General features: G+C 41.8%; 1 protein-coding gene across 1 annotated transcript in view; it reads left to right on the top strand.

Annotated features, from left to right (window-relative positions):
• Positions 1 to 10654: 10654 nt before the first annotated feature.
• Positions 10655 to 24297, top strand: part of Cysltr2 (cysteinyl leukotriene receptor 2) — a gene marked incomplete at its 5' end in the record, with an annotated part of 30844 nt that continues 17201 nt past the window's right edge. Inside the window, 2 exon segments of the mRNA NM_001173126.1 lie at positions 10655 to 10792; positions 16708 to 16843.

The following is a 24297-nucleotide window of genomic DNA, read 5'->3' on the forward strand; positions in this document are numbered from 1 at the left end:
TGATCTCGGGACTCGACAGCATTTTAGAGCTAAGGGAAGCTGAGGGGGAAAAGCAGATTGGGAAGTGCTGCCCAAAAAGGGCCAGTTCAATTTCTATTGGGAAGATGTGATTATTCCGTTTCCTATAGGGCCTTGATGAAAGCGGTGGAGAAGTGGTTATATTCAATAATCATTTATTTTTAGACAGAAGTTATTTGGTTATTTCTCTTCTTGATACTTGATACAATGTTATATTTGAGAAAGTAGAAACCCCATCACTGAAGAGTTTGATTTTTGAGGGGGCACCAGAGATTGAACTCACAACCTTGTGCTTGCCAGGCTGGTGCTTACATCACTGAGCTACATCCCTGAATTCTGTCATTAGTCACTGTTAAATAATTCCATGATGTTTTTGAGAGAGGGAATCTCCCTGTGATGTTAAGACTGGCTTTCAACTTATGAGTAGCTGAGGTACAGCAGCATGTCAACCACACCCAGATTCCATAATTGATTTTTGAATTTTACTGACATACCTGTGATCAGTTGTCTTATAACAAGCTTTTAATGGCATATCAGTTTCAATATGGCGAAACAAGACCTTTGGTTCTTCCTCTACCAATCCATACCTCAAAACCTGAGCAGATCCCAGGCATACTCATCTTAGTAAATGGCATCACCCTCTATCCTTTTCGCTTGTGCAAATATCCGCTGTTGTCCTCCATTCTGTGATTTTATTTCCAACCAGTGTGGTAGGAATAACTATATTTTCCAGTGTTTGTTTTCCTCTCTCCATGTTAATAGAATTTTTACTGGTGTATGTTGACTTTAAATAGTCTACCTTTGTCAGTCTACTTTGCAGATAATAGTGGATCAGTTGATCACAGAAAACTGGGACTCAGAGGACTTATCACATACAGGTGGCATGTAGAGGTCTATGACGAGATGAGGTCACTTAGGGAGTGTGTACAAAGAGAGGCAAGAACCAAGGGATCGGCCTGAGGTTCCAGCACTTAGAGGCCAGGAAGGGGGAGAGCCAGTAAAGAAGGCTAAGATAACGTAGTGATTGAGGCTGGGGGTTTAGCTCAGTGACGTAAGTGCCTGGCTGGCAAGTACAAGGTTGTGAGCTCAATCCCTGGTACAAAAAAAAAAAGTAGTGATTGATATTTGATGACATTAAAGATTACTATTACTTTGGAGGGTATGATAATTATAATGATAGAGTGGTTGTGTTTCTTATTAAAGAGCCTTTACTTACAGATGTATGCTGAAATAGTTAAAGAGAAAGTAATATGTCTAGAACTTGCAAAAAATCATGAGGGAACTGGGGAAGAAACAAAACTGGTCATGAGCTGAAGCCAGGTGATGAGGATGTAGAAGTTCTTTACACTGTTCTGTATGCTTCTGCACATACTTTCCATATATTGGAAATAGTACTTGGACACCAAGAAATCCTGACAAAACTTACTTTTGCAAAAAGGTCCAAGCTTGGAGCTTGAGGTAGCAGACCCAGAGGGCAAACGGATGTTGTCCCTTTTATCTCTAATGCAGGAGGAGCAGCTAACCTCTTTCCTGTTGTCTGATTTGGAGGTTTAAGATCTATCGGGATTGACTCAGATGGCACAAGGGGAATCTGAGAGGGTTACTGACGGTGAGAGCAGAGTGGGGGAGGATGTGGAGCATAGAAAACCCTTGGCCTGTGATAAACTATCTTTGATTTGTAGCTATGCTCTCATGAGTGGGTATTATTTGTAACTTAGTGTGTGTTCAGGAAGTGCTGTCTAGAACGAACTAGAACCCAAAATAGAATCTATTGTTGCCTACACATAATAGAAAAGTACAAAAGAAAAATAAGTAATCACTGCAGTAAGATAAGCACGGGGACCTTAGGTTGTCATGGCACCTAGTGAAGGGTGTGCTTCATGAAGGAAGCAGTGGTCCATGTCCAGTGCGCTTGAGGGCAAGGAAGATGGGGACGAGAATTTACCCCTGCATATGACAAAAGTTGTCGCAGGTGATTTGTTAAGATCATTTAATGGATTGATGAGGAAGTAGTGGTATGGAGAATGGAGTGTGAAGAAATAAAGGGAGAAATTAGTTTTCTGTTGGAAAGAAGAACAGAAATGGGGGAGTCGATAGAGAGGGTCATGGGGTGTGTTTACTCAAATAGGTTGCATACCTATGTGTTGACTGAAACTATCCAACAAGGAAGAAATTAATGCCAGGGGGGTAAGATACTGAGTAGGGGAAGACGGAAAGAGGCCAGCTTTTTTGAGGAGCAGGATCTTTCTTCCGTTGTATCAGGTGAGAAAGCAAAACATGGGGTCCAGACAAAGGTTTTGGAATTCATTATTGGGGAGATGAGTTAGTTCTCATCTAATGATAAGTATTTTCTCTGTGAAGTATGATAAGGTCATGAAAGCAAGGGAAGAAATTCTTGGTATTTGTGGATGCAGATGGAGGTGCCAAACAGTCTCCTAAGGGAGAAGGGATTAGATTTATCAGGGAAATGGAGTGCCTATTTAGGAGCTATCATGGATTTAAATTAACAGACAAGCAGAAGGATTGCCTGATTGACTTCATCCAATTTTGGCCACTCGGGCACAGGCAGAAAATCAGTCAGTTTAGTTGGAGTTGAGTTTTGTCAAGTGAATTTGACTGAGGGAAAGGAGACAAGTAGTTGATGTTAATAACGCTGGACCGCAGGTCTAGTCTGGGAGATGAGAGAGCTGATGAGCGTGTGCATCCACGCACTGGAGATTAGAGGAGCTTGTGAGTGGGCAGCGTAGTTTGGTGAGGAAATCGGTCAGTAAGTCAGGAAGAGAAGGAGGAAGTTGTGGCTGAGAACAAGCTAGTTATTTACACACAGACTTTGGAGATGGTATTTGCTTTGATGAAAACAGTATCCATGAGGATGGATGGCCAAGATGGGTGGGGAGAGTGACCACCAGAGCCAGAGGTAAAAGACCAGGAGCCTGGGCTTCTGATCCTTCTTCCCACCAGGCATCAAGCATGCCACTCGGTATCTAACTCTCCTTTATCCTCCTTGAGCAAACCGGAGGCCTGGCCAGGTACAGAGGGAAGAGGGGGCGGGTGGGCTGCTAGTTAGTGTGTGTAAGGCCAGAGAAGGGAGGGGTAGCAGAGGTCAGAACAGGCTCTAGGCCACTGCTACTCCCTCAAGTCAGCTGAGAAGACACCATTTGTGGGATTTTTAACTCACTTTAATGTAGCAATCTGAGAAAAACATGCTTGACTCAATCCAATTTACCCAGTGTTTATTGAGCACTTGAGTCTCAAATGTCGTGCTAGCTGGTAAGAGTGGAGAGGAAGAACTTAGGGTCTAGCTGGAGAGAGGGAAGAAAACATCCATGACAGTGTTAGGAAGTGTCCGCCAAGTGCCAGGCAGTAAATAATTAGCTTTGTGCCTTTATGGAGGTGGTGTGAAATCCCTGAGAGATTTATTTGAAATTGTAGTGTCGAGAAACCCTGCTTTAAAATGATGTTGCTCTGAGACCAAGGAGTCCACAAATCAGGAACTTACAAGTGGAAGAATTGGGTTGGTTGTCTGGTTAATTACTCCTTGTATTCCTCCTGCTCCTCCTGTCTTCCCTGAAGCCTTGAACAATGATGCGTTGGTCAGGTTCTCCAGAGAAACAAAGAGAGGAGGGAAGGGAGAGAAATTTCTCAAAGGAATTTCTCATATGTTGTGCTCTGCCAAGTTCAAAATTCATAGGGCAGGCTAAATTGGAAATTCTGGGAAAAGTTGATGTTGTAGTTTTGAGTCCATATTTCTCAGGCAATGGGCTGGAAATTCCGGCTGGATTGCTTCATTGCAGTCTTGAGCACTACTTCTGCTTTGGGGAGCCTTGGTCTTTGCTCCTAACACTGGCAGGTAATGACTGGATAAGGTGTACCTACATTACTGTCTGTCATCTGCTTTACTTAAAGTCACTGACTTAAATGGTAATTTTACCTTTAAAGTACCTTCACAGCAATATCTAGCCTGACTTTTGACCAGAAATGAGCACTGCAACTCTAGTCAAATTGACAGATAAAAATGAATAATCACACCTTTCTATAAGAGAATCAACGTAAAAGGAATCTAACCTTGTTGGCTTCCTCTGTAAATCTTTCACTCTATATGAAGTATAACTTTTATGTCTTTTGCATAGATGTCTTACTCAGCTACCAGATGTTGAGCTCTTTGGAGATAAATAAAAGCGTATCTATTTAGTATTGAATCAGAGGTTATATTGCTTTTATATCAGTGTCACTTCTGAGTGAGGAAATGTTCAAGATTAAAACTAGAGCCAGAGATTCTTCAAATAAAAGTATTTTAAAGTTATTTGTTTCTCAAAAAAGGATTCTAGATTTCTTTGGAGACTTGACTTTTAATTCACCTTCGTCTCTTGTAAAATCTGGCAGACTTTACTACGCTATCAGACTCATGCTAAGCATTTTATGTGCATAATTCACTTGATCTCAAAACAACCTCAGTGTGCTCGTACATCATCATCATTATTATCTCCCCAGTTAGCAAAGGGGCTCATAGAGAGACTCAGCCCATTTTATTGCTCTAGGAAAATACTACGGATTGGGTAAAAATAGAAACGACAGAAATGTATTACTCACAGTTCTGTAAGCTGAAAATCTGCACACACACACGGAGGGTAGCTGGGCCCTGGACTGACTGCTCCTTTCTCCAGGGGTTACTGCACAAGTGCTCAGGCAGCCTCCTCCCCTGCCTCTGCCAGGTAGTGCCTACAAGGGTGAGAGCCATGTCTTAGACGTCATCATGTATAACCTGTCACGGCACTGGCAAACTTTTGCTTGAGGTTTATTGAGCAAATGGATGGAAGTTTGAAGGGAGGAAAGGAGAAGCCTAGGTGCATTTTGAAATTCCAAGATTATTTCATTCTTTTCTTCATCCATACAACATTCTTTATTGAGCACCTATTATATACCAGTCACAGTATAAATGGTGAAGTTACAGAGACACCTAAGACATTCTGGTTCTGATTCACAGGGGCCCACAAGGAAAAACTTATTTATTCTTTCCTACCATTTTGTACAGAGAGGAGAAAGTACAGCCTTACATCAAGCTAGCTCTTTAAAATATTCTTCTGGTGTTTTCTTTTTTTGTTGCTGTTACTGAGAATCAAACTTAAGACCTGCTGCTTGCCAAGCAGGCGCTTGCATAGTTGAACTAAATTCATGGCTCTGTTTCCTGAGCTTTTATGCTTCCAGGAATCTACTTATTTAACATGCTCAAAACAGAAAGGAATTTTTACATGTCCCATGGGCAGGAGTTAATAAATACGGACGTTTACAGAATGTGGGATTATGCACGCAGCTTTCAGGATCTGTGCTCTTCAGCATGTTTCCCTTCAGTTTATTTTTCTGAAGAACCCCCTGCACCCCACCAGGACTCAGCCTGGCTGAACTCCAGGCAGAGTCCTTTGGCTTAGTCTCCGCTGCTCCAGAGCAGAAGCTAAAGCTAATCACATCCCGGCTTGTCATTGGAAGGAGGCTTGCTGCTCATAGGTAAGAAGCAAATGTGTTGGATATCCTGTGCAGTCCCGAAGGGGCTTGGTGCTTGGGACGTTTCTAATGACTTAGATACAACAGTGTGGTTTCCTGGATTCTGTGAAATTCGGATGTTGCCATCACAAAGGATTCTGTAGACACTAAATGCACAGTATACGTCTTAATATTGTTTTCTCAGAATTTGGTTGTGCCCATTCTATTGAGCATGCTTAGTTTAAGAGGTGCCTGCTGCTCCCATCTTTATGGATCAAGGTAAACATAAAAATGAAACATTATATAAATCAACAATGCCAACAGAAACTCCTAGCTTCTCTTAGTAAGTAGAAAATCTCTAAAACTGTTAAGATGGATTCGACTTAACTTTTGTGGTGCTATGTGGAGAGGGAGAAACTCGGGTTAGCACCCTGCTCTTCCTCACCACGTGATGCCTGCTGCCTCATTCTGTCTCGGGTATTCTGTGATAGCAACAGAAAATGGACCAAGAGCTACATTGTTTGTCACCAGTTTGTTCTAAGTGACTTAACTAATTCGCTTTCTCAGGATAGGAAAGGCTTTCTGTGAGAAGCAAGAGAGTTAGAGACGGGGAAAAGTTAGGCTAAGAGGAAGGCAGTGCTCTGACAAGGAGAGTCACAATAACTTTTGCTCCCTTCTCCATGTTACGTAAGGGTTTCCATTCCTAAACACATTGGCTAGCATTTTGATATTTTGCTTATTTGTACCCTCTGCAAAGAAGGCCTTACCTTCCCTATGTGTGCCCTCCACAGATAATGGTTTGGATAAAAGTAATAGGTAGGTACCAGGAAGTAGGGAGATCTTTTCCACATGGGAAGGGAAGTAAGAGGCGGAGAAAGATGAGAGGGAGGGAAAGGGGAGGGAGGGAATGGAGATAGAGCTTTGCAAAGGGGGAGGGGACCCAGAGATGGAAGGAGCAGGAGGGTGGGGGAGGGGAAGAACGGAGATATTTTATGTGCATGCACCAGCTGCCCACAGATCATTACGTGCTGCAAACCAAGACTAATACAAATTAAGCAGAAAAGCATGCTCTGCCTAAGCCTCCATGGAAGCCATGCTGTGGGACATGGCATGATCCCTCCTGAGGGTTGTTGCTGGGTCTCCTGCGGCCTCTCCCTTCTGAGGAAGCTTGTTTGCATCTGCACATGTATATGAAGGAAGGGTGCTTAGTGGGTGCTTCTTAGTGAAGTTACTGCATGCGGCATGCTTAGAGATCGCAGGTGTCCTAAATGTACAAAAGCTTCTCAAATGGCCATGAGGTTGTCCCGGTAAACCTATTGTTAAGTTAAAAACATTGTAAGTTGAAACTATATTTAATTCACCTGACTTATGCAACATCCCAGCTTAGCACCGCAGCAGACCATAGAGCACAGAGCGTCATTGGTTACCCGCTGATCACATGCAAGGCTGCTGGGACTTGTGGGTTGCTGCTGCCGCCCAGCATGGCAAGAGAAAATCACACCATGTGATGCCAGCTCGCAAGAAGATCGAATGCCAAGCTGAAAGATCATACCTACTACAGGCATATTACCTTTTATTAGTGTGAATTTTAAAAAAGACAAAATCATCAAATAAAAACCATAAGTCAAACCAGGGATTATTTGTGAGAGAAAGTTTTCTACTTTCTCTAAGTTTTATGGATACAGCAGAAATGAAAAAGGGGCATTGTCCTCATTATCTGTCTTATACTTTTGACACATGTTCTGTTCTGTTCTGCTCTGTTCCTAGAGAACTTAATATGTCAGAGGTACCTCCAGGAAAAGGAAACTTTTTCACTTTATTCTGATAAGACAGATATTAGTCAATTGGTTGGATTTTTATTTAAAAAGTAAATGCAAAATTAAATATTCTTTCAAAGTCTTTTTCCCCCACTAAAGTAAGATTTGTAATGTTATAATAATTAATCACTGTGTTTCCGTCTGAGTCAATCAAATACTGGAAATAGAGTCGCAGGAGGAGCCTCTTGACCAGAGCAGCAATGCAGGCTTCCGCCCTCTTTCCACATGAGCACAAAGAAGCTGCACCCACCCTTCCTCCAGTTCTTGCACGTGAAAATAAGATCACTGTATTGTTCTAGACACGGACACTGCCGGAAAGCAATAGGACACATTTGTAGTTATTCCAGCAGCTCCCTTCCTCCTCACCATCATAGCAGCAGCTAGGACTTTCATTTCCTCCACGGTTCAAGATTTGGGGCACTTCAAGGAGCTACAGGTGAGGTGAGGAAGGATTCTGACCGAGCTCTGCTCTCTCCACCAGGCGAGGGGCAGGACCAGGGAAGAATACAGAGGTGCTAGAATTCACAGATTCAAGGGAAGGGGTGAACAGAGCTGGGGTGAGGGGCAGCCAGAGCCAAGGCTGCTTTGCCATTGACTTGAAGCTCGAGGAGGTTACGGATGAGCAGCACTGTGGGCTTCTGTCAGCTTTTCAGTTCTCTGTCATGGGCTCTGGGGCTGGAGGGACAACAGCTAGCTGTGTGCTGTGACTGAGCTGCTTGCCATGCCTAGAGCTCCATTCCTTCATGAGCAGGTTGCACTAAATGATGCTGAATGTCTGTTCTAGTTGTAGGAAATCAGCTGTAAATGGGCAGAACAAACACAGCCTTCCTAGTTTATTTTCAAGGAAGCATTAAATAATTTCCATCTAACCCTACGGGACTCTGTTGCACACCATCCTGGAGTCCTCTCGGCTCAGAAGTAGTGCTTTTCTCTTTGACATAGACAGGTAGTTCAGTCTTGATTGGAGCGTGGGGAAGGTTAGGAAGGGAGCTCCCAGAACGGCGAGACACGGAAGGGCAGCCTGTTCTGGAAAGGCAGAAGCAGCCTTGACTTCAGCCTGAGGGGCCGCTTTCCTGGAGTGGTCCTCGCTGGCCCTTTCCCATGCCCTTCCCTATCCCAAGGCAGTTAAAACTGTGATAGTAATACAGTAAGTCTATTTTACATTTTTTAGAGAAATCATCATATTGTTTTCAATGACAATGACGCCATTTTACATTCCTACCAGCAATGCAAAGGGGTTTCAATTTCTAAACAACTTTGCTGTTATTTTGATAATTTGCTTATTTTTAAAAGTTATCTTAATCGTGTAAAGTGGTATCTCGTGGTGATTTTGATTTATGTCTCTCGTTATTAGTGGTATTGGGCAAACTTTCATGGTCTTATTGGCCATTTGTTTGTTTACTCAAATCCTTTGCCTGTTTTTAAATTGGATTTATTTTGTTTTTGAATTGCACAGGTTCTGTCTATAGTCTGGATATTATTGCAAAAATTTTCACCCATTCTGTGGGATGCTACTTTACTTTGTTGTTAGTGTCTTTTGATGCACAGGAGGTTTTTTTTGAACTCACAGTGATCCTCCTGTTTCAGCCTCCAAGTGCTGGAATTACAGGAGTACACCACACACCCAGCTTAATGCACAGTTTTAAACGAGATCATATTTGGTTTGTCCACTTCTTTTGTGTGCCTTTGGTGTCTTAATCCAGAATCATTGTAATCCGGCCATAAATCTCCTTATATTTTCTTCCAAGATTTTAAAAATAGTTTTTAGAGTCTTGATTGAAAAGACTATTTTTTCTCATTAGATGGTCTTGGTTCCCTGGTCACTTGGCACTGTATGAGAAAACTGAGTCCTTATCAAAACACTACTGGGATTTTGAGAAAGACTCAATCAACTCTGTATATCAATTTTGTATAGTACTGGGATCTTAGCTATATTTAAATTGATTAATGTCTTTCCATTTATTTGTCTTTCATTAATTTTTTCAGCAATGTTTGTAGTTTTTTAATGTACAAGCCTTTTGCCTTGATTACATTAGCTTCTATTTTCTTCTTTTTGATGGTTTGTAAATGAAATGGTATTTTAAATTTCCTTTTGATCACTTTTAATGTATAGAAATGTAACTGAATTTTGTGTGTTAATTTTGCATCCTCCAAGATTTTAAACTTACTAGTTCTAACAAGGTAGGGGTGTGTGTGTGTGTGTGTGTGTGTGTGTGTGTGTGTGTGTAAAATCTTCAGGATTTTTATTTACCAGATTGTATTATCTATGAACAAAAATAATTTTACTTAATTTTTCCAGTTAGGAGACTTTCCCCCTCCTGGTTCTGGGTACTGAATTCAGAGCCTTCTCCGTATCAGACAAGTGCTCTACCACTGAGCCGCACTGCCAGCCTGTTACTGCAGGTTTCTATCCAGTGAATAATTGGGGTTTGAAGAAGGGAGGATGGGAGAAACAGATGTTTGCCACACACTTTGCAGGTAGAACAACAACAATAACAAAGAACAAATCATATGTATTGGCTTGGATTTGAGCTTTGAGAGAGAGAAGAGTTAAGGATATCTTCTAGGCTTATAAATGAGTTAACTCACTGAGCCATTTGCTTAGATGCAGAAGATGGGGAAAACAGGCTTGGGACAGGAAGCTGAAAGCTCCGTTTAGGTCATGTTAAATTTGGCTAAGGTTGCATTCAAAAACAAGAGAAGGGGAAGGGAAGAGGTCACAATGCAGGCCTCTGGGCAATGTTCACATTTGGAAAACTGGTAGAAAAAGAGGTTCCAGAAAAGGGCTAGTGCACTGAGGAGCAGAGAAAGAACAAAGAACAGATGGAGTTTCAAGAAAGCGTCCGTGGTGAGCTGTGCAGACAAGAGGGTGAGGAAGATGGAGATGAGAAGGGACATTTCACGCGGGACACGGACGACTTTGTGGAGAGGTCTCAGCACAATGAGTAAAGCTTCTCTCTGGTGCAGGTGAGAAAGCACTGAGGAGCAGGGAGCCCTCTAAACATCTCCCCAAAACTGGGCACGGACAGTGCTGCTGCCGTTGTTACCCTCATGGTGGAATCAGAAATCATTTAGAACTAAAAGCCACTTAAAACCCCTTGATTTAGCCCATCATGTCGCATCCATCTCACGTGAAAGATGCTGCTAAAAAGCCAAAATGACAACAGCAAAAACCAGGCATGCAAGGGCAGGGCAGCTCATCTCAGAGCCTTTTCCTTTAGAGATTGTCCCTAACTGAAAGTCCTCCACCCTTCTTAACAAGGAAGCCAGCACCAACCCCCACAGCAACAGCAAAAAAAAAAAGGTTACCAGTGCTGATCAAAGTTCCTTCTTTTCTTGCTATTGGCTAACACTGTTCAGACAATATAATTTGTTGATTTACGTTGCTTTTAAATGAGCAAGCTGAATTATTTGAAGGAGAAAGACAAGAGAGCTAGAAGGGACAGAAGCCACAGCATCTGAAGGGCAGGAACCTACAGGTGGGCACTTTAACTTTCAAGAATTGTTGAGAATTATGCCTTTTTGCTTCACAGTCAGAAGAATAATCTGTGGAAAGAAAGCTTATATTGTTCTATAAATATTTTTCTACCACATATGTGGTACTTGCAAAATATTGAGATGGCTCAAAAAAGTAGAAGCAAGTAAAAACCACAACTGAGACAGGTCTTACTGGCTTTTTTGGAGGTATTTTCTTTCTGTGCATGTGCGTGTATGTGTGCGTGTATGTGTGTGTGTGCGCACGTGTGTGTGCACATCTGTGTGTGTGTCTGCATGCATATAATTTTAGTTTGATTTTCATAGTTGTATCCATACAGTACAGAGAAGTTTATATCCATTTCTTCCATCACAGCTTATGTTTTTATCCATGTTGCTATGAATACTTCATAATCATAATTTTAAGTTGCTGCATAAAATTGCTTTGAGATTTACCATACCCAAGCATTCTTCTATTTTTGAACATATAACATCTTTCTTAGTTTTCATACCCTGGTTTTATTTTACCCCCACAGACTTCCCTTTCAATATTACAGAAGTCGTGCAAATTATAGGGTTAATTTGTGGAATTCATATGACACTTAGAAATTTCTGTCGCCTTCCTCAACCACATAAACCCTTAGAAGACAATCTATTTCAGGGTTACAGTTTGCTAATGTTTTAAGGAAGTGGATTTGTTTTTATTGCTGTGAAAGTTAGTGAGAGAACTGAAAGGTCTAGAATGTTCTAAATGTGTCAAAATTAAGCCTAGTATCTGCCAAGGCAGCTCAATCTTCTTCTTTTCTTTTGAAATTTTTTTTAAGATCAAGCATTGAGCAGGTATTTAATAGCTGACCAATCACAAACACAACATGGGCACAGCAAAGACAGACAGGATTTGGTTTTGAGACAGGAGGTGCCTTGTCCTGGCTTTCTAGGAGCATCACAGAAATGATACTTACTTTCCATGGTCCTCATATGGAACGCTGGATAAAACTTATGCAAGGGCTGCATCCTTGCTTCTTCCTTCAAGAATTGAGAACACACAAAAAAATTTCTAAACCAAGTTAAAGCAGTTGCTTTGTATTCTTATCCTACACAGGAATGTTCTTACTTTCATTCAAACTAACTTGATCAGTAGTGCATTAATTACAATTTTTTTCTTGTTTTCATTCCATGGGGAGAGCATCTATTTGTTATCTTTGATGAACAGAAACATTTGCTTAGTACTTTGCTACTTAGAAATATGTCTCACACATGTTCATTTGATCTCTGTGGAAGCCTCAAGCTCTGAAAGATATAATTCTTACTTTAAATGGTAAATATGAAGCCCGGACAACATAAGACCTTTCCCAAGCTGAAGCCAGTACTGGTCAAATCTGATGGAGCACAGGGCTCCATATAATATAATCTCTTCCCTACAATTTGAATAATAGTGATTACAAGAAGTTGATTAAACAAATTTTGTGAGGACTACATAATTGGACAATCTTCAGCTAATTAAATAATGACATTGGCATTTATTTCTTGTAAAAGAAAGTGACTTGTGACACAGTGACAAACTAGATTCAAACAACATCATAATATGTACCCATTCTGGTTTAAAAATATTTTTATGGATTTGAACAAAGATTATGCATATGCAAAAAAGTTTAGATAAATTTGGTTGGTGGTAAAGTTTATAATTTAAATTTATTTCCATTTCTATTACCTTGTTTTCTTAACCACAAACACTCATACTCGTGTAATATAAATATTTATTTATTTATTTTTGGTACCGGGGATCGAACTCATGACCTCACACAGGCCAGGCAGGCGATTACACCACTGAGCTAAGTCCCCAGCCCATGTAATATAAATATAAAATAAATTAAGCAGAATTGTTTTTGCCTTTCTAGTTGGCCCTTTTCCAGATGAAAACCTCCTCTCCTGGGCAGATACCTTGGTAGCAGTAGAGCCTGGCTCCCTTGAAGGTGAAATCCAGTTATTAATGGAAGAATCCCTGATGAGGGTCTGACTAATAAACTGAAAATAAAGAATTCCAAAGTCGGACGTGACCTTAGGAAAAGCGAGGCCAGACACAGAACTTTTTCATCTTTAGTAGAAAGTCCAACGTCCTTGCAGGAGAGAGAGACTTTAAAGAACCAGGGGAAGGGTGGGAGACTTAGCTCAATGGCACAAGCATCTGCTTGGCAAGTGTGAGGTTGAGATTGATCCCTGGTACCAAAAAAAAAAAAAAAAAAAAAAGAAGAGGAAAAAAGAAAAAGTAGGGGACAGACTCTACAAAGACGAGGAAGGAAGGACAGAAAGGAATGAAGAGGAGAAAGGGAAGGAATAGAGGAGGAGGAGGAGAGGAGAGGAGGGGACCTCTTCACTCTGGAAATGTAAACGTTAAATAAGCCAGGAGATTAAAAGAACCCTGGCCACTCTCACTTTCTCTGCTGCATGCTATTAAAACAAGATTATTTTTAGCTTGAAAAAATAGCATTTCCCATAGGAGTCTCCTCCCGCTAGCCTGTAGAGACAGCATTTTTATCTCAGTTGAGCCTCTAGTATAGAAAAAAAAAATCTAGAGTCCTTGAAACTATCACAGATTGTGATAGTTGGTTAAAATAAATTGATTTCTTTTTATTTCAAGTCTCACCTTAATAACTCTGCTCTCTGGTATATTCTCTGAGAAATCTGAAGATGGCTCCCCTTGTTAGCTGTAATAGGTACAAATTCCTACTTGGGATGTGTTAGCACACAATCAGACAATTCGCTAGCCTCAGAGACGTAAATAGTGCTGCTGCCTCTTGCAGGCACAGAGCACCGTTCGGGTACATTTTGTGGCTGCCTCTTGCTCTCATGTCCTCATCCCTGTATTTCTCTTCCTAGACTTCAGATTTGCATTATAGGGACAGAAAACTTATGGAAAAACTACTAACAGTATTTCATTGTAAAAGACCATTGAGAAAGGTCCTAGGAAATATTTATGGAGAGGCATAAAAGGAGTGGGTTATATAACGGCTTTATTAGCTCATTGAGTGGTCATTTATCTGAGTAAAAGCTTATGCACACTAAGCTCTGGGCTTCAGAAGCAGACCAGAGAAACGTTCCCGACTGCAGTGGGTGAACTCAGTGTTGTAGGTAGAAGGGAAGGAACTGCTGTCTCTAGGGGTGACGGGCAGGGTACGTGGAAACCCAGGGGGCTACCATGATCTGGAGGGTTGTAGAAGGCTTCCTCTGGAAGGGGTAGTATTAGAAAGAAACCTGAGATTGAGTCAAAGACAGCTATGTGATGAACTGGAGCTCAAAGTATGAGATGCGATTGAAATAAAAAGTGAATATTTAACTTACAAGAATTCGTTTCAGGAGCAACACACTGTCATAATCCCCTTGCAAATACTCCCCCACCTCCAGACACGTGCGTGCCATCATTCTCGCCACTTTCTGAAGCAGTTAGGGAAGTTCTCTTTCATGAGTGTCTTTATAGGTGTGACAAACATACAGTGAGTCTTGCCGCCGCTGCTTGCCGGCCAAAAGAAATGCAGGCTCACCAAACATTGTCCCGTGTCCTTGTCCACCTTATTTACCAGCTCTTCCATCACATGACTTCTGACTGTTCCTCAAAGTCAAAATAATCCTGCAAACATTTTGAATTGATTCCGGATATTGAGGCAGCCATGAGAATGTAACTGAAGATACTAAAAAAAGTGTAGTCCCAAAATTACTTCAGAAAGTAGCAAGAAAAATGGAATAAGCATGCTTGAAATGAAGGGAAATATTTTGAGTCACAGTATGTTGTTAACTCATGTGTCAGAGCAAGTAGCTACTTGAGCCTGAGCAGGACACCTCCACGGACACCTGCAACCACTCTGAAGGACTACATTTCAGTGTTCACAGCAACTCCCAGAGCTACCACTGTGTACTCAGAGCCTTCAGTTACAATGAGGGGCATTTAAATTAAACCATATCTGAAAGATGACAGCTTCTGAACCAGCTCTTGCTGATCTTCTGATCTTTCTTTTGTGTCTTGGGGATCAGAGACTCAATTGCAGAATAATTCTGAGTGTATTTAGATCAGACATTGGATTACTAACAGATACCTCCAATCTGTTTTAATATACTGATGAAACACTTTGGAAAATGACAGAAAACGTGAATTTCTATTAAAATTAAATATGTAGCATCAGAAGGATATATATTATAGTAACCAAGGAGAGTTGAGGCAGAGAGAATGCAGAAGTTACTCAAAGTATTTTTTTTCAAAAGAATGAAATTGTGGCTTCAATGAATGCAGAAAATGCAATCAACATTTTCTCTGGATGGATTTCTGTTTGTTTACTGTAGTGGCTGAACGTGAAAGAAGAGCTAGGTTGGGGAAAATATTCTAGAAAACAACACGGGGGTTGAATAAAGACAGAGGCTGGATGAAGGCTTTCAGAGACAATGCCATGCTCTAGGTGTCTTAAGTGCCAGAAGTTTTCCCAGTCAGATGCATCTAGCCAGACAACCTCAAATCTTGTAACATCCTTGGGGATCACTTGGAAGTATTCACCCCTCAAAATAAAATGAAAGAATAAAATCATGAAAAACTTCAATTTAAAAAACAAATGTTTTCTACAAAGGTACTTAAACTATAGGTATCTTCTTACACAGGAAAATTCTCAAGAAAGGAACTCAGGTAGAATGTGCAAACTGACCAGCAAAGGAAACGGAGGAGAAAATGTATCAGCAAAAGATATAAGAAAAACAGCTATTGTTAAACTACCAGTCCAACTACTATGATTTCAAGAAAATGTTCTACCTAGAAAACAGCATATGACACATGTTGCATGTCTGGTTTCTAGAACTAAAACAGGAAACAAAGATAATGAAAAGCAGAAGTTATCTGGGGGATGTTTTGAACTTTTCCTGAACATTCTGGAACGTAGAATTCCTCAGAAAGAAGGCCAGGCAGACAAATAGTGAGCAGTGTCTACCAACCTCTCCAACACCCGCCCCTCAAATCTCACTGAATTCTTGAGCAGTCTGGGGAGACATGGGAAAGTGGGAATAAAAATTTGACTTATAAAAGAACCAATTAGATTAGGCAATTACAAAAGAGGAAAATTCCCAGTGCATTTGGTATCCTGCAGAAACCCTGGTCTTTGTGGCGATTGCACATGAACACTATCTCGTTCCTCTTAGAGGGTTTGCTGTGATCTTCCCTCTATGGATAACTGAATGGCTTTAGAGACTGCTAGGAGATTCAGCTATGCCAGAGAGCTATGTAATCCCATAAGCAAAGCCCCAGATTTCTTTTGAATAAACTCCAAGATGAGCCAAAGTGTTTTGCTTGGGATCCAAAAGGTGAGTGCAAAGGTCACTGTTAGCCTGGTGGGCCGTTAAGTAGCTTGTACTTTAAAGCACTTTGTGGGTGACAACGTGGAGGAAGAACGGAGCAGCAGAACTCTCCAAGACGCTGAGTCCACGGAAATAGGACTCCGCGTCCTTCACTCCCTTCTTCCCACCTACTGAGGCCAACTCAGCTCCGCATTCTAAGGATACGGCCATCTCAGTTGTTTTTTAAAATCTCTGTTTTTGCTTCAATTTACAAGAATTTAATTCATTTTAACCCTTTGGGGGAAAATTGAAAGTGCAAGGCCATTTCTAAATAGACCAGGAAGGTCTACAAAGATTTGCATTTCTGATGTGATGATTTGGGCCTATTACGACAAAGCTTTGGGTTAGTAATAACAGACTCTCAATGAAACTTCCCTGTTTTGATTGCCACATTAGTTCATATTTCTGGACTATCTGGGGTTTTAAAAGACATACATGTTGTGGAATCTTCTACTCCAGAGTTGTATTCTCTCTTCAATGGAGTAATTCTGGGGGCATTTGCAATAACAACAGTTGACATTTAATGTGGTGCTCTCTATGGTCTCTCCTCTAGCCCAAGTATCGTTCATAGTTGATGAATTCCAAGAACTCTGTGGAATATGGACTGCTGTTATTAGCTTTTCACTGAAAAGGAGCTGAAGCATAAAAAGCAAGCGAGAGAGAAAAACCACCTGCCCAAAATCACTGAGGTAGTAAGTGAAAAACTATGGATTCAAATCTTGAAGTTGTGATCTTCCTTGGTTTTCTTTCCTAATATTTCTGGAGAACTGAGAGCAACCAATGCCATGCCTTTTGACTTTCAAAGTCCTAATCATTTCTCAGCAATTGCTTTTCGTTTTCTATAATGTTCTGAGAAACACCCTCTCTAGTACTTTTCCTGAGCCCCAAATTTTAATTCCAACAGGAATAGTTAAGATTATTGAGCTCTCACCCCATGTGGATGTCACATTCATTGTGCCACTTATAGAGAGAGAAGTGAGGCTCAGAAGACACGCAACTTGCCCCACACCCTACAGCTAGTAAGTGGCAGATGGCTCTTCATTTTCCAGCTCTCTCCTCTGACCACTTCTATGAACTATAAAAAAAAAGTCCTATTTGCAATCCTACAATATTCAGTAGCTCTGGGGGCTAAAATTCCAGTTATGCTCTTAAGTTTTGAGGTCAAATGAAAGGCATCACTGCAAGAATCATTGTGAATGGCAGGCTGCATTAGTAAAGCAGAAGCCTATTACTGTGGAGAATTCACAGCTGCAGCTACCGGGTGGTTAGACATAAGCCAGAAGAAAGAGAAGCCTAATGGGGCTGCAAATACACCAAATCATATCGTTTGTGTCTACCACATGTGGTTTAATGCATGTTATGGTAACACTTATGCTTTATTGATGGTGAGTTTACTAATTTCCCGCAGATGTATGCTTGGCAAACAGGGTATGTGAAATCCGAAGACTGTTCCTTCCTGTTGCAGTACTGATAATGTAGAGAGATTGCTGTGATGCAGCTGCATAACACACAACTACCAAAGCACATGAGGAACTAATCTGAAGCTGTATTGAAAACAAAAAGGAGAGGCCTGTAGGAAGCATCATTTTGGTGAGGTGATATGTGGGAGGTGATGCAGCTGTTGAAACATTTTACCTGACAAGAGTTGGGTACTGTGCAGGTTGGGGAAGAGGGGCAGGGCAGAGACCAGAGAGTGATGTGAAAGACACATAAGCCAGGTCTTTCGTGCCTGGTATGGAGGAGCAGTTAAATATCTACAATAAAGCCATCTCCACAGTCTTCAAAGCGCTCTGACATGTATGACTGCATTTACTCCTCTCACAACCTTCTTGAGATACGAGTCAGAGGCTTCACTATCCCCATTCTATAGATAAACTTCCTTAAAGAGCTAGGAGTTGTGTCTGTTTAAGGTCACTCCATTAGGAAATGGGACCCAGAATGGGACCCAGATTTCAGTGCTCCTCCTGCCTTCCACCACTGCATGGTGTGGCTCTCACATATGAAAGTTGGTTGGTGATGACTGTCTTATGTGGCAATATAGATAGCCACGACTGAGTCAATCCTTACATTTTTTGGTTGAGGAACTTGAGTTTGGCATGGTAGTTATTGGCTTGCAGTGAAATGAAAATGCATTTTATGCCATTAAATCTAACGATGGTTAAATCTAATAATCTATTGCTTATACTCTCTGGCTATCAACTGACAGTGTCCAACTATGGTCACATTGTACACGTAGATTAAGGACAAAATTCAAGACACATCATCTAAAAACAATGGTGGAAACTCTACCAGTTGATTAGAGATGTAAGCTGAAAAGCAAGAAGAATGTGGTCAGGGATCTGTTTGAAAAGCAAGATGAGTTGAGATGGGGTTTGAAATTGAGGAAGAATCATCAAAGTAAGAGTATCTTGTAGGTAACTAAAATGTAGGGATGTAGTGCAAGTTGACTTCTTAAAGAAAAGTCAACTTTTTTGTTTATTTGTACAATTGAAGTTATGATGTCAATTCAGTCCATCTGAGAAGACATCTAAACAGTCAAATGAGATAACTGTCAAGAAAATTCTTTGCAAACTATAAAACGAATGTCAAATGGACATTTGGGAGGTAGAGGAACAGTGGAAAGTCTCCAGGGTGATCGGGTCCCCCAGGGAACACAGAGGGCAGTAACTAAACACAGCACTGTGGTTCGGTAGGCACCCACACCAAGTTGAATAACTGTCGGCATATTCAGAAGGGCGAGCAGGTGGAAATAGATAAAACCACGAGGCCTTAGAAGTCAGAGAAGGAGTGGGTTTCAAAGATGTGCGGGTAATCACAGGCTGAGCAAGAAGAAAGTTTGAGAAATGAGAAAGCTGTGGAGCAGGAACAGATGACTTTGTCTGAGTCGTGTGAGATCCAGAAGAGGATCCTCTCTGAGGCGGGGTGGGGCAGACCTCCTGGGCACATTAGGTAGAGGAAGCTGGGAAAAAAGTGGTAATGGTGGTTCTGCTCATTCGGGGAGTTTAGGTGCAAAAGAACAAGAAAGAAGACAGAATTTGAGCAAGGCATGGGATTAGGAGGAGAGGAAACTAGCATTTGGTCAAACACTTGTCATGCAGAGCAATCATAGTGTTTCACTGAAAATCCAAAATAATTTTGAGAGACTGTCTTCATTTTATTTTATTTTAATTAGTTAACTTTTTGGTACTGGGGATTGAACTCATGCACTTGCACTTGACGGGCAGGTGCTTATGTCACTGAGCTAAATCCCCAGTCCCCAAGTCTGTTTTTTTTGGGGGGGGGTATGACTGGCTTTATTTTAAAGATGAGGAAGCTAAACCTTAGAAAGTGAGAGTCACACTAGGAAGTGAGCAGGCTGAAAGTCAGGACAGAGCGACTCTATTTCAAGTAGATCAGTGGGAGCAAACTATTAAAAGACCAAGTGCCCAAACTGCAACCCCACACCCACCTATCCATCACAAAGTGCCAGTTGAAGTTTGCTGGCCACCAGCACAAGGAGAAACTATTCCACTGACCAGTAGCTTTTAGCCTGCTCTGAAAAAGACATCTGAGTATATTTCCCTTACCTTGTGTTAATAAATACAAAGGTATTAAAACTCACAGCCAGCCTAATCAACTTGCCAGTACACTGAAGGCCATGAGAAAGCTTAAATGAGTCAGGGCTGATGTGTTCCAGGTGGTGGTGTCATCACCTGGCACTGCTACTCCTTCCTGAGCATGTGCAAGGCCCCATGTGCACTGTTTTCCGATGCTTGGAGGCTGGCGCAATACTGACTTTGCTCACATGCCAACAGAAAGGGCTCTTCATGCTCAGTGCAATACACATGTCACTGTAGTACAATGTTTAATAGTATTCCTTATCCTTGGCAAAAAATTAAATGGAAAATTCCAGAAATAATGTTTTAAATTCTGTGCCATAATGAATAGTATGAAGGAATCTCACACTGTTCTACTCCATCTCACCCAAGTTGTGAATCATCTCTTTGTCTAACATATCCATGCTGTATGCACTACTTTCTTATAAGTCATTTACTAGTTGTTTCTGCTATCAGATTGACAACCTTGGTATTGATATTGTAGTTCTTGAATTCAAATAGTCCTTGTTTTAATGAATAATAACACCAAAGTATAAGAGTAGGCATGCAGATGTGGGCCAGGCACAAAAGATGGAAAGAAAAATGAACTCTGGTGTTATGTGACAATCCTGTGAGCATATGGGATATGTTGGTTATTTTTCTCTCATTGCCGAGACAAAATACTAAACGTTCAACATCAGAGAAGGAAAGTTTTATTTAGCTCAAAGTTTGTGGAGGTTTCAGTCCATAATCTGCCAGCTCCAAGGTAGGATGGTGTGGCAGAAGACCAACAGTTTATGGTATGGAAGATGGCAAAAGCAACGGGAGCAAAAAAGGAGGAATGCAGGGAGAAGACTCTTTCTGTCCCTTATATTATATGTAGGCTACCCAACGTAGGGTGGGTGTAGCACTCACACCCATAATCCAAGCATTGGACCATGAATCAATCACAAACTCTAGAAACCTGCCCCCAAGACTGCATGAGGCTTTGGGGAAACATACAGACACAAATCATAACATGGGGAAAAAATAGAGAACTCAGAACTATTCATAGATTCAGAAGGGTCTTGGAACATATTTCTCACAGATACGGGTCCATTTTCTGTACATTCCTCTATATCATGGATCAGATCTGGTCTTTGAAGAGGAAAGAATGATGAAGCTAGGAAAGCCTGAAGCCACATGAGGGAGAGAATCAAGGTTCTCCAGGTAATTCCCTGCCTCGAATATTGTTCAGTAACCAGCATTGCAGCACCCACAGAATGTGCAAGCATTCTCTCCCTTTACTGTGATTTTTCTGTCACCTGTTGCTTGCTCCTTTGTCAGCTTCCTGACACTGGGTTTTCAATCTGTCCTATATCTGATACTTTTCTTTTTAAATTGCTATCAATCAGTACATTTTTAGAGATATACAGTGTATAATTCATCATAGGAAATCTGTACCTGCACTAGCATGCCATGCTTCTTGATTTTGTCCCATTCCTCCTCCCTCCCTTCAACCCTACCCATTTTTATTTACAAAAACTTTTAGTTTTCCCCTTCTATTCTTTTTTTGATGTGTATCCCTTCTTTCTTTCCTCCTCCCCCTGTTTCCTCTTCTCATTTGAACATTTTCTTATTTCCCAATATCTATTATATCTTTGGGTCAATATGATGATTCTACCCTGAGCAGAGAAAATTTAAAAGAGGTTACAGTGAAAAAAATAGAAGAGGAAGAGATTAGAAGCAAGGTTGAAGGACAAAGGAAATTATACAAATTTTGGTAAACCGATGACGGAATAAGGAACATATAAAAACAGGAGCAGAATACAATAATAACAAAAAACTAGAAACCTTGTTCACACTCAAAAAAAAAAAAACCAAGAACAATCAAGAAAAAAATTAAAACTAAAACAAGAAAGAAAGCGAAGAAGAAAATTAAAAAGTTCCACTTCAAGGCGTGTCTCTGCTGTCAGGTACATAATATGGACAGACCGAGTCCGTAACTGAGTTAATTATTTCCAGCAAGCCAGCTGTAGTTTTATGGCAGGAGAGTGCATAATTCCAGCAAGCACGCACTTTTAGTTCCACTGACGTTCAGGCTGGTTTCTGGCTGAGGCTGGAACCTAATTCCAGCGGCCTGTAACACTTTGTGTGCCTCCTGCTAGCTTGAACCAGCTCCCTGACCTCCTGCTATCTTGAGCTTAGCACATTCACTCTGACACTGGGAGCTGCCAGAGGGAGACAGCCGGAGCTGTTCTGAGTTCTGAGCTCAGTTGGCCCCTCTCTAAGACTGCTACCAGTCAATCACCTTCTCCTTTGGAATGTCTGGACCCAAAAAGAATTTACGAGTCACTGCAGTCCACGGCACCCACTGCTCCATTCCACCAGTGCATTTGTCCGTGCAGGCCTCTGAGCCCACCATTGTCACTCTAAGTGTGCAGGTTTGAGCTGCCCGTCCCACACCAGGAGACCAGGCTCAGGGAGGAAGCACTGACGGCCACCTTCTGTAGCATCACTGAAGTCTCCATCTTTGCCCTCCCCGTGGGCTTCAGTTCTCACGCAGATCCTTCCTGGGTCCTGGAGCTCCATTCTCCTCCTCCTCTTCTTTGGGTTGCTATATTCCAGTGTCTGCACACAAAACCTTGGAGAGGCTCTTTCTCTGCTGCTTACCTCTCTATTTTCCTGGAATTTGATTTTGATAAATTCCTTGTTGCTGTATCTCCTTCTGTAGTTTGTCCCAACCAGCCACACCCACCTTCTTAAAGCAGTTCGGCATTGTGCTCTCGGTGTATCTCTGACCACTTGGCCATTGTTATTCCTTCCAGGCCACTGTTTTCTCTGCCTGTCTCCTAACGGTTGATATTTTCCCAAGGTCCTATTCTTAGCCCTCTGTCCTCTTTCTTTCTGTCCCTGTGTGACCTCATCCTCTCCGCTGCTTCATCAAGCCCTAAATCCAGCAAGCTGGATGAGTTTACATTCCTAGTTCTAGACTGCAGTGGGAAAATTCCATTTGTCTTTTTTTTTATAAATGTCTCACTTTTAAAATGCCCCAAACTGAGCATACATGGTATCTTTCTTATTTGTTCCGTTTATTAATGAAAGACACCACTTTCCTCTCAACATAACTGACGGGGCCCTGTCTCCTCTTTTTCATGCTTCCCACATACAGTCCCCTTGATCCCACCTAGGTCTGCTTGCCTCCCTGAGCTGCGCTGACACTCCTCTGAACCCAGGCTTTCCTCCCCCACTTACTGCCAGAATCAACTCTAAAATGCAGATCTTCTCCTCACATTCCCAATTTGGGGGATCCCTTGCCTTAAGGATAAACCCCAAACGCCTTAGCATGGGCACAGGCCCGTCTTGAACAGTTCTCTCCTGCCTCATTTGTGCCTTTGTGCGCCTCTCCTAGACTACAAGGTCACGCTCTTCTGCAGACTCCCCATGCTTTCACTGTGGCCTTCCAGCATCCTGTTTCTCTACCTGGAATCCTTGATGCTCTTCCTCCTTAGACAATTGTCCGTATTTAGAATCTCAAAGAAACGTGCTTTTGTTTGCTGCAGCTGGTTACTTCTCCCCCCTCTCTGTCTGTCTCCTCTGTCTCCCCCCCGCAACAGTCCTGGGGATTTAACACATGGCTTTTGCACTGAACTACCCCCCCCCATTCTTTTTTAAAGTTTTTATTTTGAGACAGGGTCTCACTACATTGTCCAAGCCAGGCTTGAACTTACGCTCCTCCTGCTTCAGCATCCCAGAGTACTGGGATTACAGGTATGTACCACTATACCCAGTCCCCATGCGTTGTCATAGCACTCTACATTTCTTTCTGATGTCCCTTCTGGTCTAACAGATTTGTCTTTTCACATGTGCAAGTCATGCAGCACCCTGGAGTTTCTCACGTATTGTAGATGTGTTTCCTATACACAGGGCCTATATGTGTGTAGCTCACAGAACGGCTTTGTAGTTGAGAGATAACAACTGAGCTCAAGTACTATCCTGCCACTAACTGAAAAGGGCACTTGGGCACACACATTGGTCCACATCTCTGAATTTTTGTCTTTTCATCTATGAAATGATCAAATAAGAGCACCTGAAGCTATCCTCAAGTACGCATACCAGGGGCTACTGAAGATTGAGTTTTTACATACACAGAGCTCTCCACAGTGCTTACTGCTGCATGAGTGAGAACCTGTGGCTGGAGCTGGGTGGGCTGGAAGGGGGAATACATTTTCTCAGAACTCTTGGACGGCAAGATTAGGTGGCTTAAAGAAATGATCAGTGTCGCTGATGCAATCAGACAGCTAGGGCCTTGAGACTCTCAGTGTGAAAGTTTAAAGTTCCAGGGAGCAATCCTCAAGCAAAAGGCTCAGAGCATCACCTACTGGTCAACCAGAGAGGACCTTAGCACAGTAGATGAACAAGTTTGCCTTCTCGTAGGGCAGATACTGCTGTCGTCCTTCGTGGGGCCACTTTACACAAAATCTCATTGTTAATCCTAATAAAGATGATATATCTCGCACTAGCCTCTGTTCTCTGGAAGACTAACCATTCTTTACTAAGCGATTGATCGTGTCAGAAGAGCTGGCTAT

Source organism: Cavia porcellus, unplaced genomic scaffold, assembly GCF_034190915.1.
Source record: "Cavia porcellus strain 051 isolate PalLab524CR breed Dunkin Hartley unplaced genomic scaffold, mCavPor4.1 scaffold_21, whole genome shotgun sequence".
Lineage (NCBI taxonomy): Eukaryota > Metazoa > Chordata > Mammalia > Rodentia > Caviidae > Cavia > Cavia porcellus.